This window comes from Myotis nattereri (assembly GCF_964212035.1).
Source record: "Myotis nattereri genome assembly, chromosome: 5".
In the NCBI taxonomy this organism is placed as follows: Eukaryota; Metazoa; Chordata; class Mammalia; order Chiroptera; family Vespertilionidae; genus Myotis; species Myotis nattereri.
In genome coordinates, this window is record NC_138080.1 from 43,262,357 (window position 1) to 43,275,339 (window position 12,983).

Here is a 12,983-nt window from a genome sequence, read left to right on the forward strand (position 1 = left end):
ATGCAGGAAGATGGCAAAATAGGAAGATCCCAAATTTCCCTCCTCACATGGAAGCACTGAATATACAGCTATACACATATCAACCCCCTCTGAGAAAAATCCAGAAACTAGCTGAGTGAATCCTACATTGGACAATGAAGAAAACTCTTGTCATAAATCCCACCCTGGCACAGTGCCTTACAAATTGGGAGGGAACCTCCAACTTTGAGCTTCTCCATGAGGAGTGAAGGGTTTGGACCACCAACTTTTAGGGTTACCAAATGAGGGATGGGCCCCAAATCACCTACCTCTGAAAGCCGGGGAGGTTTGCATGAGAAATAGAGTAGCTCTGTCTTTTTAAAAAACATATATTTTATTGATTTTTTACAGAGAGGAATTAGAAACATCGATGAGAGAGAAACATCAATCAGCTGCCTCCTGCACACCTCCTACTGGGGATGTGCCCCCAACGAAGGTACATGCCCTTGACTGGAATCCAACCTGGGACCTTTCAGTCTGCAGGCCGGCGCTCTATCCACTGAGCAAAACCGGCTAGGGCTGCTCTGCATTTTTTTTTCCTTCCTTCCTTCCTTCCTTCCTTCCTTCCTTCCTTCCTTCCTTCCTTTCTTCCTTCCTTCCTTCCTTCTTTCCTTCCAGGCAAGAGTATAGTAGAATGCACTTGTGGTTTTAATTTACACTTCTTAATTATCAGTGATTTCATTTTCTTACAACAACACATTCAGATAGCCTGTTGTTTGAAGTGCCTGTACATGTATTTTGCTCACCTTCTTATATTGGGTTGCTTGTCTTTCTTAAATTGATTTATAGGATTTCCTTATATATTTTGGAAATACAGTAGTCCTTTATCAGAATCTATTTGGAAGAGCAAGAAACTTAACAGTGAGGAAAAAAATCTGTGAGGCAGATGGAGCAGTGCTTCGCTTAGTGGTCTATGTTGGTGCAGACTCAAGGGCAGGATGTGCAAGCAGCATTTCTCTCTGTCTCTGCTTACCTGTTTCTTCATGTTAACCTAGTTTTCTGTAACTCTTGAGAGCTGGAATGCGTATACTGTGTAGGTGATGAAGTAAAGTGAGAGCCCAGAATCTGAAGGTGAATTGGTACAGTATTGTGTTAAAAATGCCCCAGTTTTTACATTGTGGAGTTCCATAGCCTCAGTTATTTTCCATTTGTGAACAATACTTGCAAAAGGTTTTATATGTACACATTAAATTTAGGAGAGTCTTAAAAATTCATGCCCCTAATGAATGGGGATTCAATTGGTGCAGGTTTTCAACCTGATAATTAAAAGAGTTCTAAAAGTAGAGGCTAATTGAATTTCAATTTACCTCTCTTTCTGCATCAACAGCATGCTTTTAGAAACTTTTTAAAAATAGCTATAATATTTCAAATATTTTATTACAGCCTGACAGTAATGATCTTATAAGTAGGCTAATTGTAGATTGCATTTCAGACCTCCTTTGGAGATACTTCTGTTCAATGCTTAGAGCTGGTAGAATAGATTTAGTTTAAAAGTCCGCCCTGGTATTTAAGAGATTTTTTTACTTTCTTAAATCTACAAGAGTTAGAAATCAAACTTTGTGTTTAGTATAGATGCCTTGAACAAGAGCGGATTTTTTATCTTTATGTTACCTGGAGAATTATTTTGGGGTTCTTGTATATTTTGCATTGGGCAAAGCAAATAACAATCCCTTATGTTCTCTATCCAAACTTGTAAAATAGCGCTAATAATTTGTACCACATACGATGCCGAAGACAAACTTAGGGGGTTCACAGAACTGAGGCCCCCAACTCTGAAATCTCTCCAGTCCATGGATCCATGAGTTAAGAAGAACAAGTCTAGAGGATTGAACTCTCCCTCTCAATTACAGAGCCTGACACAAGGCCTTGCTATGAAATTCCAGGTGAGTATCCACTTCTCTTCAAGTTCCACCAGAAGACAGTTCTGGGAACATGAGGAGCAGACGTGGTGGCACGAGGAATGGGAGACAGAGGGAACTGTTCAGAGAGTGTTGACAGGACACTACAGTGATTTTTCTAAGGCCCTGTTTCCATCATCGATGTGGAAACTACCTTCACTTAAGGATGGACATTTAAATGTGATGAACTTCTTCAAAGGTACAGTCTTCTATCTTTTATAGTTTAATCAGCTTTAGCAACTCAAATTGGTGCAAATATTTTACATGTTTCAGAAATGCATGATTACCACTTTTCCCTCATTGTTTTGAGAAGGGAAAAATGAATCAAGTGCCTAAAGAAAAAATTATGAATAAAGAACAGTTATGTTCCTAAAATCTTTCTTCCAGAGATTAACAAAGAAGCATGGGAACTTCTAGCGGAAAGCTATTCTCTGGGTGACATTGCTGAGTTTGTGGGAAACACAAGATTATGCAATCTAGGGATCCATTTGAATTTTAAACCCTTCCTGACAATAAACTCTATATTCCAGAGATATTTCAAGATATGAGAAAAGCTTATTCTTGCTCTTCGTATATGCCTGCTTTTAGCAATTGCATTGAGTAAACCCTCCTTTTATTGCCATATTTGATTTCAATTTTTTTTCCTGAAGTTTTTGAATCTGCATTTGTCATTGATGTATAAAGTACACATAAATCTGTCTCTATCTCTCCCTTTCTCATGTGTATATACAGGGCATCCCACCAAAATGTACACATTTTAACAGCTGATAGCTCAATTTTAAAAATAAAATGTATTTTAATAAGCACTGCCTTTAGAATTATTCAAAGTATGTGCATACATTTTTTGGGGATGCCCTTATACGTATTAAAATTTGAGAGTGAAACATGGGCAAGTAGAAATTTCTGATGACAAATATAAATGAATCAGAAATATGGGACTCAAATTTTAATTATATTGTCTCATTTAAAAAGGACAAAATAATTTAGTCAAATTCATTTTGGCTTTGCTGTGCATTAAATATCTTAAAATGAGATGTTTGTTAAATACTTATTTAAACAAGATCCTATGTTAATACATAGCCCTTAAGGTAACCAGTTTCCCAATTAGTGTCCATACAGAGAAGATATAGAGAGAGGGTCACATGTTCAAATTAATCTCATAAAGACTCTCAGTGATTCTGCATTGGGTTGAATAGTGTCTCCCCAGAATTCATGTTCACCTGGAACCTGTGAATGGGATCTTAATTGGACAGTGTTCTTTGCAGTTGCTACCAAGTTAAGATGAGGTCCTAGTGGGCTGTGGTGAGCCCTAGTCCAGTAGCTGATGTGCTTATAAGAAAGGGGATGACCTGGAGGAGCCTGGAGAGGATGATGCTAAGTGAAATAAGCCAGTCAGAGAAAGGCAAACATCACACGGTCTCACTCATATGTGGAATCTAATGAACAAAATAAACTGATGAATTAAATATGACTAGAGGCATGGAGACATAGAACATACTGATGAATCTCGGAGGGAAGGGGGAAATGAGGACGGGAAGGAATTAACCAAAGATTTCTATGTGTATATGCATCGCCCATGAACACAGCCTGGGGGTAATGGGGTCTGGATAGAGGGGGGCAATGAGGGAAAAGGAGGGCACATTTGTAATACTCTCAACAGTAAATATTTTAAAAAGAAAAGAGATATTTGGACACAGAAACAGTCAGAGGGGATATGGCTATGTGTAGATAGAGGCAGAAATTGTAGTGATGCATCACAAGCCAAGGAACTCAAGGATTTCTGGCAACCCCCAGAAATGAGAAGAGGCGAGAAGAGATTCTTTTCTGGAGACTTCAGTAGGAACATGGCCCTGCTGACACCTTGGTTTTGGACTATTGGCCACCAAAACCTGAGAGAATACATTTATGTTGTTCTGGGTCACCTGCTCTCTGATCATTTGTGATGACCGTCTTTGGAGACTAATACAGATTCCAGTTGTTCCTAGATGAAGTCCTAAATCCTTCCTATAGCCTGTAAGGTATTTTGGATCAAGTCCTCACTAGGGCCTGCAGTCCATCATCTCGCCTTACTCTTTCTGTAAAGTTGATTGAACAATGTTGTCATTACAGGTTTTGTTGTCAGATAACATTATATATGTTCCAATATATGTACAAATCCCCATTTTGAAGTTAGAAAGTATTTATAAAGAAAATACTATACTGTCAGGTCTCTCAGTGCAAATATGACTAGCACAGAAATGGTTTTGCAGCTGGATGTTCAAGTCTGGATGGCAGCAGTGATAGTTTATCGACAGCCATGACTACATTACTGTGGAATCACTTTTATGTTTGTAATGACTCATGGGGGTAGAAATGGAAAAACGAACAGTAATCCACCTGTCTTCACAAGTTTATTATACTGTAATTACAGGTATGATTTATTTTAGGAGCCCGAACCCTAAGAGTGTGACTAATATTCAAATGAATTTATAATAATTATACATTCTGTAATTTTTTGACGGACTTATTTGGCTGGCCAGAATCCTAAATTTTGGCAAAACACCTTCAATACAAGAAATAAAAAAAATTATTAAAATAGGTCTGAGATAATTAATCACAGCATTATAGTGAATAGAATAAATTTTATGATATTATATCCTAGTATAAAACTCAATGTTTCTGACATTTTTCTTAGTAATGGTGGTAAATTCATATCTTTTTAACTGGGACAGAATAGGAAGAAATTAAAGACAGTGTTTATCAGTTAGCCATTGCTAAAAAATGTTTCATAGCAAACCAACCCCAAACTCAGAGGCTTTTAAACAGCAATCATTTTTATCACAGAGGGTTGTGTGGGGTTTGGCTGATCCAGTTTGGCCTCAGCTGGGGAGATTCAGCTCTGCTCCCTCCCTATCTCTCGCCTCTTCTCTTGGGCATGTTCTTCTCATAATGGTGGCAGTGGTTCAAGAGATGGAAGCCACTTGCATTACATTTTCTAACATCCCATTGGCTAAAACAAGAGCCATGGGCGAATCAAGGTGTGGGGAAATCTATCCTTACCAAAGGTAGGGGTGAAAGGATTTCCAACTGCAATAGAGAATTGGACATTTGAGTCATTATTGTGATGTACCACAGAATCACTGGTTTTAAACTGCTTATGATATAATTGAATAAGGACAAGAGAAATAGTTTTAATAACAAAAATATATTAGATGCAAAAAGGAAAAGATAGCATCAATTGAGGTTTGGTGAAAGGCACATAAGCCAGTGAGTGATTGTGGGGAGAGCCAGGGGCCCCCTTCAGCCCCAGCCCTTCTCTGCTTGCACTGCCTCCAGCCACACACAGCAGGGCCCTTTGCTACTTGGAGAGCAGGGAGCGGTTGCATCTGAACTCAGCCTGCGGATTCCCAACATTGGGAAGCACACATCAAGCGCTCTCACCAGCTGGGAGCCTGCTAGCAGGACTGCCCATAACCCTCTAATAAAAGTGTATGAAACTACAGAAAAAAAGAGGACCCTGCTTCTACCTCTGTAAGATATAACTCCAGGAACCCATAGGCAAATAATCAGCCAGTTATCACAGACATCTTAAAAAAATTCATTCCTAAGGCAGAAAGGAGCCTAATTACATACCATTTTTCCAGTTGCTATCATCTGGAAGTTAACAAGAAAAATAAAGGATTCTACTATCCTTGCAATGTACCACCTGAGGCTCACAACCGTTATTAAATAGGATGCAGCTCTCTATATTCAACATTTCTGGCTGGCCTGCTATGATGGTGTCAGGCATAGAAATAATTAATCTTTGAGGCTATGAACGCATACAGGAACATGATTAAATGTATGTCAGAATGCATGGATCAAAATCTACTGCAGTTTCCAAATGGACACTATTGCAAGAACAAAGTATGCTTAGAAGAACTAGATGATTAATGGGCAGGACTATCTCTCAAGGGAAGTAACATCATCACATTGCTTGTCATTTAGGATGACGGTGGCAGAGCGGAAAAGTTGTGAGGTTTGTAATCAGATGGCCCAGGTTAGTGTCATGTGACAGCTATGAAGATTTTTAAGATCTCTTTGATCCCACATTTCCACAGTTGTAAAATAGATATTGTTATCTCTGACAAGGCTAAGAAAATCAGTTGAAGCAATGTTTGTGAATGGATTATACCAAGTGTGAACTATTAATATTTTATTGGTTGATATTTCTAGTTAACAGACTGATAGATATTATGGCTCCCAAATTCTGTCAGTCAACTTCACAGAAGGAGTGTTACAAGATGAAGGCATGATGAACTTGAACACAAAATGTCACGTAGGTCAAGTTAAAGATTTTTGAACTTCATCCATAAGGAGGAATAGCTTTATTCCTAGGGCTGTTTTCCAGGAACATTAAGAGAAGTTGTTTAGAAGGAATGTTGTCAAGTCTCTACAATTCCCTTTGGCATTCATTTGTTTGTAGAGTTTCCACTTGTGCATTTTCTGAAAGAATAATAACCTCAACTATAGGAAAGACCTGCAGAGGTAGACCCTGATGGCTATTGTATGTGCCAACTTGAGTCGGCTAAGGGATGTCCAGATATCTGGTAGGACATTATCTCTGAGTATGTGTGTGTGTCTTTCTGAGAGAGATTAGCATTTGAATAGACAAACTGATATAGAAGATTGCCCTCACCTATGCTGAGGAGCATCATTCCATCCATTGTGGGCCTGAATAGAACAAAATGGTGGAGGAAGAACGAATTTGCTCTCTCAACTGGGACATGCATGAGAGCATGCCGGTTCCTGGTTCTCAGGCCTTCAGATTGTCAGAGTTCCTCATTGTCCAGCTTACAGATAGCTGATTGTGGGACTGCTCAGCCTTAGTAAAGTGAGCCAATGCCTATGGTAAATCTCCTCATATATAAGGAGTTTGGCTCTGTTTCTCTGGCCAAATTATGGACAAAACTGCAAGGCAACTCAGATACTGATGAGTTGCAATTCTAAATGTAGTTTGAGTTCATCTATTTCTATTTTCTTCTCTCATCATGTTTGCTTTGTGACCAAGGGCAAAGAGTGGATACAAAAGTCACTTTCAAACTGAAGCAATGACCTATATACATTTTCTTTGAAAACAAAAGAAAGGGTAATTTTTTACATGTAAGAATTCTGTAAATCTAATAATTACAAAATATGATTATAGTGGGGAAGAAAGGGTAGGTTGGAAGATTAAGTCTTACCTTTAAGAAATTCTAAAATCAGGTACTTAGTTAAAATAAACTGTAAAGTGAGTAATTGTTTCATATCTGTCATACACTAAAGCTTTTCTTGGGCATGAAAATAACTACACAAGAATATCTCATCTTACCTAGATTAAAAATGTGACTCACAGCGATGGATTCATTTCTTGGATGAGTCATTATTTCACCCTGATGAGAATGAAACCTGCTGATACATCACACAAAAAAAATGTCAGGTTTTTAATTTTATTTTTTTAAGCAAGCAAAGCAAAAAGCAGCAGGAAGGAAATTCAGAGCTGCTGAATACAATCATGTAAGAATCCGGTTTGATGCAACTAAAAAGTAATTGAATTTGTGAATACCAGGCAAACAGCTCAATGCAAAGTAAATGATATGCTGATGTGTTGACATTTGAGCTTGTCTTATAGAAAGAAGGAAAATAATAATCTTTAAACTCGAACTTGTGGGAATCATTTTCTGCCCTTTGTGACTTCTTGCATGGGGATCTCCATTTCATATAAATTGGTTGAAAAAGGGTCTGAAATGAATTCTAATATATTTAGCACAAACTTTTTAAAAAGGGAATACTTGGGTATGTTAAATAGAAGGTAGAATGTCAAGGGGGAAGAGTACTCATTTTTGAGAATTGTTATTATTTTAAATTCAAACTGAAATTATATAAGGCTCTCTGTTAACAAGACATATTTGTTTTTGTCATGATGACTATAACCTAAGTCAAGTAAGATATTTTGTAGACATAATTTTTTTATATATAGAAGATGATGAAACCCTCTAGCAGTACAGCTGGGGCACATCTGCATTATCCCAGCAATATTCAGTCATTATAAGTTACCCATTTATAAATAATGAATGCCTTTGATTCGCATCTGCATTACCAAGGGTAATCTTTTTCTATGGTGCATCATTCCACAAGATGTATGCAGTTCTCTCAACATGAATTCAGTAGTGGCAGTTCTGGGCCGGTTTTTATTTCAATGTAGTTTTGATTGAAATATGTAGCAGTTTCACTAAAACATTGCTTCTTAGTGTGTTCTTTACTGGAGGTATGCTATCAAGGTGTGAACAGGGTGTGTACACTAGCACACACTGGGGGATGCAGGTTGTCAGACAGATGCATGTAGAAGGACACGCTCCTGCCCATAGGGAAGGTGACCGTGTTCTGGTCATGCACACTCTTAGTTCATTGTATGCAGACTATGCTGTGCACTCATAGTCCTTAAATTAGGTCAAGTAAGGTGAGGAATTGTGAGGCTGGGGAAGGATGTATTTCTTATCCCAATGAAAAGAGTCAGGAAAGAATCCAGATCTAAGATGAGGAAGGAGTCAGGGTTAGTTAGGGACAATGCAGAGAGAATGGAAAGTGCAGGCAGAAGAAAGAATAGGTATAGACAGAGCGCCTGGCTCAGCTAGGAACCTGAAATTAGTCCCACGTGGTGGCATGAGAGACTAGTTCAGGAGGGAGGATCCAGAGACAAAATCTATTGTACTGTTTGCATACTGTCATCCCAAGAACACAAATTACTTTGGGGTAGAGGGTAATTTAATTGTTATGATTTGTCCTGTCCCAACCTCTTTAGTATCCAAAGTATGCATCAGAGAGTACAGATGAAGCATTCTAGGGGGGCAAAATGCAACTACTTATGGAATATATTTCCTGGCAGGGAGGCTGGTGGGTAGGAAAAGGGGGAAGAGAATTTTCCTGGCAGGAAAGTAGAGTCCTGGGAGCATTTATGCATCTCCAATCCTGTAGACTGTCTTTATCTAAACGGGTATTTGGCTGTTCCCTCTGAAACGATGCTTCATGGCCTCTCAAACTGCAGTAACTACAACGTCAATGGCATTACCTTTGCTCAAGACAGGTTTCCTAGCCCTTAGAATTCAGTGTCTTGACTTCATGTAACAAATGCACTTTTTTTTCTTGGGGGGGGGGGGAGGGGGGAGGTGGCGTGCAAATACAAGTTTCCTTTGAGATCCCACACTTTCTGTTCTTCCTTTTCTTTCCCATAGGAGAGCTGCCCTGCCTGCGATTTATCAGAGGGTCTGAAAGGGAGGTTTAATTTCCGAACTATCCAAGGAGGCTCTCGGGGGGTGTCACTCACTGCACCGCTGACTTGTGGACCAGCACAAATTGAATTCCATGCATGCGTGCCTATCTGTCTTTGACAGCCCCTTGGCGTCCCAGACTCTCACAGTGCAGACACAGAGCTGCTGCACGCCCAGCCCCCTGCTCCGTGCCTGCTGGTGCCTCTCCTCTCCTCCTCCAGATGCTCCTGCATCCTGGGCGCTGTGTAGTGCCGGCTCCCAGCCCCTGCTGACTGCAGTCTTCTTTAGCATATGCCAAACCTAAAGTGTATGCGGGACAGTCTCCAGATAAGCACCGCTGTGCCCTGAATAATAGCATATTTTAATTTGAGTGTAGCCTGTGCCCAACGACCTCTGAGTACTGCACCTAATCAGGAAATGCGAAGTGCGAAATTAAACTAGAAAGAAATGGTATGCCAACAGAATCTCTAATTGCAGGAAAATAAGGCAAGTACCTCTGCTTTTTTTTTTTTTTTTTTTTTGTAATCCTCACCTGAGGATATGTTTTTATTGGTTTTTAGAGAGAGAGGAAGGAAGAAGAGAGAGAGAGAAACATCGATGGGTTGCCTCCTGTATGCACCCCCTGCCTGGGGATTGAACCTGCAACCTAGGTGTGTGCCCTGATCTGGAAGAACCCACCACTTTTTGGTGTACGGGAGGACATTCCAACCTACAAAGCCACCTGTCCAGGGCCACAAATACCTTTTCTTTTTATTTATTTATTTTTAAATTGTTTTATTGCTTAAAGTATTACAAAGAGTATTACATATGTCTCCTTTTTTCCCCGCCCTTAACAATCCCCCTTTTCTTAACAAGAGAATTGGATCACTTTTTATGAAAAGCATAATCTTCATGCCTTTTGAAGGCTACGAGATATCCGGAAGAATCTGTGACATCCATTGCTAAACTAATAAAGGATAGTTCCTTGCCGGTTCAATGTGAGCCCCCCAGTATGAATGAGATGCAAAGTGAATGAACATATTGACAGGGGGCCATCCTGGGGTGGAAAGCGTGCAGCCAAAAACAGCTGCCAGGACATCTGTGGTGATCACTGCTGAGAAGCTGGGCTTACTTGTTGATCAGTAGCTTTTCCTTCTAAAACTTCATAGTTCCCTGTGGGGCAGCTACTGAGGATGTAGAAATTGAGAAGAAAGAGTGAATATCTCAAAGATATGTACCCAGTGAGGACTTTGTCTCAGAAGAAAGATAGTCCCCTCTTTAATAAATTGGTCGGGAGAGAAATGAGCAACATATAGTTATAGAAGATATACCAACAGACATATAGCACATAGGAGTCAGGTAGGATGCCGTCTCCTCGCAAATGTATATGTGTATGAAAGGGAGTACATGTCCTAGAAGTAAATACATTATTTTAATTTTTTATCTTTATTGTTGAGGGTATTACAGATGCCCCCTCTTTTCCCCCCTTGTTTCTCACTCCCTGGTTCCCACCCTGCCCAAGGCCTTCACCAATCCATTCTTAAACTCCGAGTTGTGACTACTCCCAGCTCCTCCAAGTGAGATTTCTATAAAGAAATTATATACTCCATGTTCATATAAAAGCCGTTCCTGGAGTCTGATTTTGCCTACGTTCATTAAACTGTAAGCTATGACAGTTCTCACCGAAGACTTGTATTAGGAATCTAAGAAAGAACTCAGGAGGGCTGTTTGACTTCTACATGACAGTTCATTTGACTCTTCGGATTTTCCTTTGGTGGTAAGTTTTGCTCCTGCTGACAGCAAGAATAACTGCTGCACACAAAATTTAACTCTATTTTCTTGCTCAATTTTTACAGTGTAAGCAGTCCTGGACTATGAAGTTTTTCAGACCAAACCTGCTCTGGGCAGGGAAAGCAAATTGTAATCTGATGCCCAACCCTACAACAGCTTATTGTGTCCTTGTGGAAAGAGCGCTTACTTTGAACTGATCTTGGGATTTTGGATAACAAAAAAATATGTAGATTGATTTATTTTTTTTAAATTTTACCTGATAATTGTTTTATTAAAATAGTACAATTGCATGAAGTGAAGTTTTCATATTTTCAAGTATTCTCAGCTGTTTAGGTATTTATATATTATTGTCTTGCTTTATCTACAAACTATTACATATAATTTACTGCATTTGGCATTTCCATTTAGGAATAATAGCCTTGTAGACGAGGAAATAACTTTAGCATTGATATACAGTATTTCATTATCTAATTTCATTGATATGAAATGGTTACTGCTGTTTTAATCTTCAAAATATATACAATATGATTCTGGGTCCTCAGGAAATCTATTCTTCTTGTGAGGCGCCTTCCCAAGTAATTACCAGGGACTGGAAAAATACAAATACAATGATGATTTACTCCACTTCTTTCTCCGTTTGTTGTCCTGTTGGGAGACTCCACATTTCCCAGGCACCTCTAGTCCTGACCTCTAACAGAGGCTGTTGGGCTCCAGTCCTTCCCAGATGACTCCTCTGATTTTCATTTCTGTCTTGATGCAGTCCAGGAGAAGGCTTTCTAATTTTCCTTTTTTCAGAGGTACTGAGTAGAAGCTTATAATTACCACAGAGAAGACCAATTATCTGATGCAAAGCTGTTTGCCAGAGCCAGGGATCTGCATTATTTCTTCCTGTAGCTGAAAAAGCAACTCTCCTCTCCAGTGTCACGCTCTACCTTGGATAGGCCACAGGTAAGCATTGTGATTTCGGGATGAGGGACTCTGAAGCTGACCAAAGCCCCCACTAATCACATTCTGCCACAGGACCAACATGTCCCAGAATAATTGGCGATGTAAACACCCACTACCTTTCTTCTCTTGTGTAACAATAAAATATTCAAAATAGTCAGAAGGGACATTTACTAGATCTGGACTATTTATTTCTAACCATGATCAATTTGTTTCAGTAATGACCATGGTAATTCATTGGTTTTGAAGATAAATACTGATTATCATTAATTCCATATACAGTGTGTTTTGGACAAATAATAAGATTCTTCAGTCACCAAAAATATAGAAGATAAAAATATATTTGAAATATCCTATCTAATAAAAGAGAAATATGCAGATTAACCATCACTCCCTCATTTCATCACAAGATGGCGGCGGCCATGGAGCTGGAGCGAGCAAGAGGCTTGAGTTGCCCCCGGTGATGGAGGAAGTCAAGCTTCCCACCTGCCCTGGCCAGTCCTCAGCTCCGCTCAAGGCTACAAAGTTTCAATTATAGAAGTTAAATAAATCCCAGATACCTGCTTCCAGCCCACAGGTGTGGCCAGCCTGAAAACAGCCATCAGCCCCTCAGGCAGGCTGGTCAGGCACCCCAGTGGGGACCCCAACCCTGAAAGGGGTGTGACCAGCCTGCAAACAGCCATCAGCCCCTCACCCAGGCTGGCCAGGCACCCCAGTGGGGACCCCCACCCTGAGGTGATGTGGTCAGCCTGAAAATGGCCCTCAGCCCTTCACCCAGGCTGGCCAGGCACCCCAGCAGAACCCCCACCGTGATCTGGGACACCCTTCAGGGCAAACCAGCTGGCCCCCACCCATGCACCAGGCCTCTATCCTATATAATAAAAGGGTAATATGCAAATTGACCCTAACAGCAGAATGACTGGGAATGACTGGTCACTATGACACACACTGACCTCCAGGGGGAAGATGCTCAATGCAGGAGATGCCCCCTGGTGGTCAGTGCACTCCCACAGGGAGAGTTATGCTCAGCCACAAGCCTGGCTGATGGCTGCCAGCACAGCGGTGGTGGCAGGAACCTCTCCTGCCT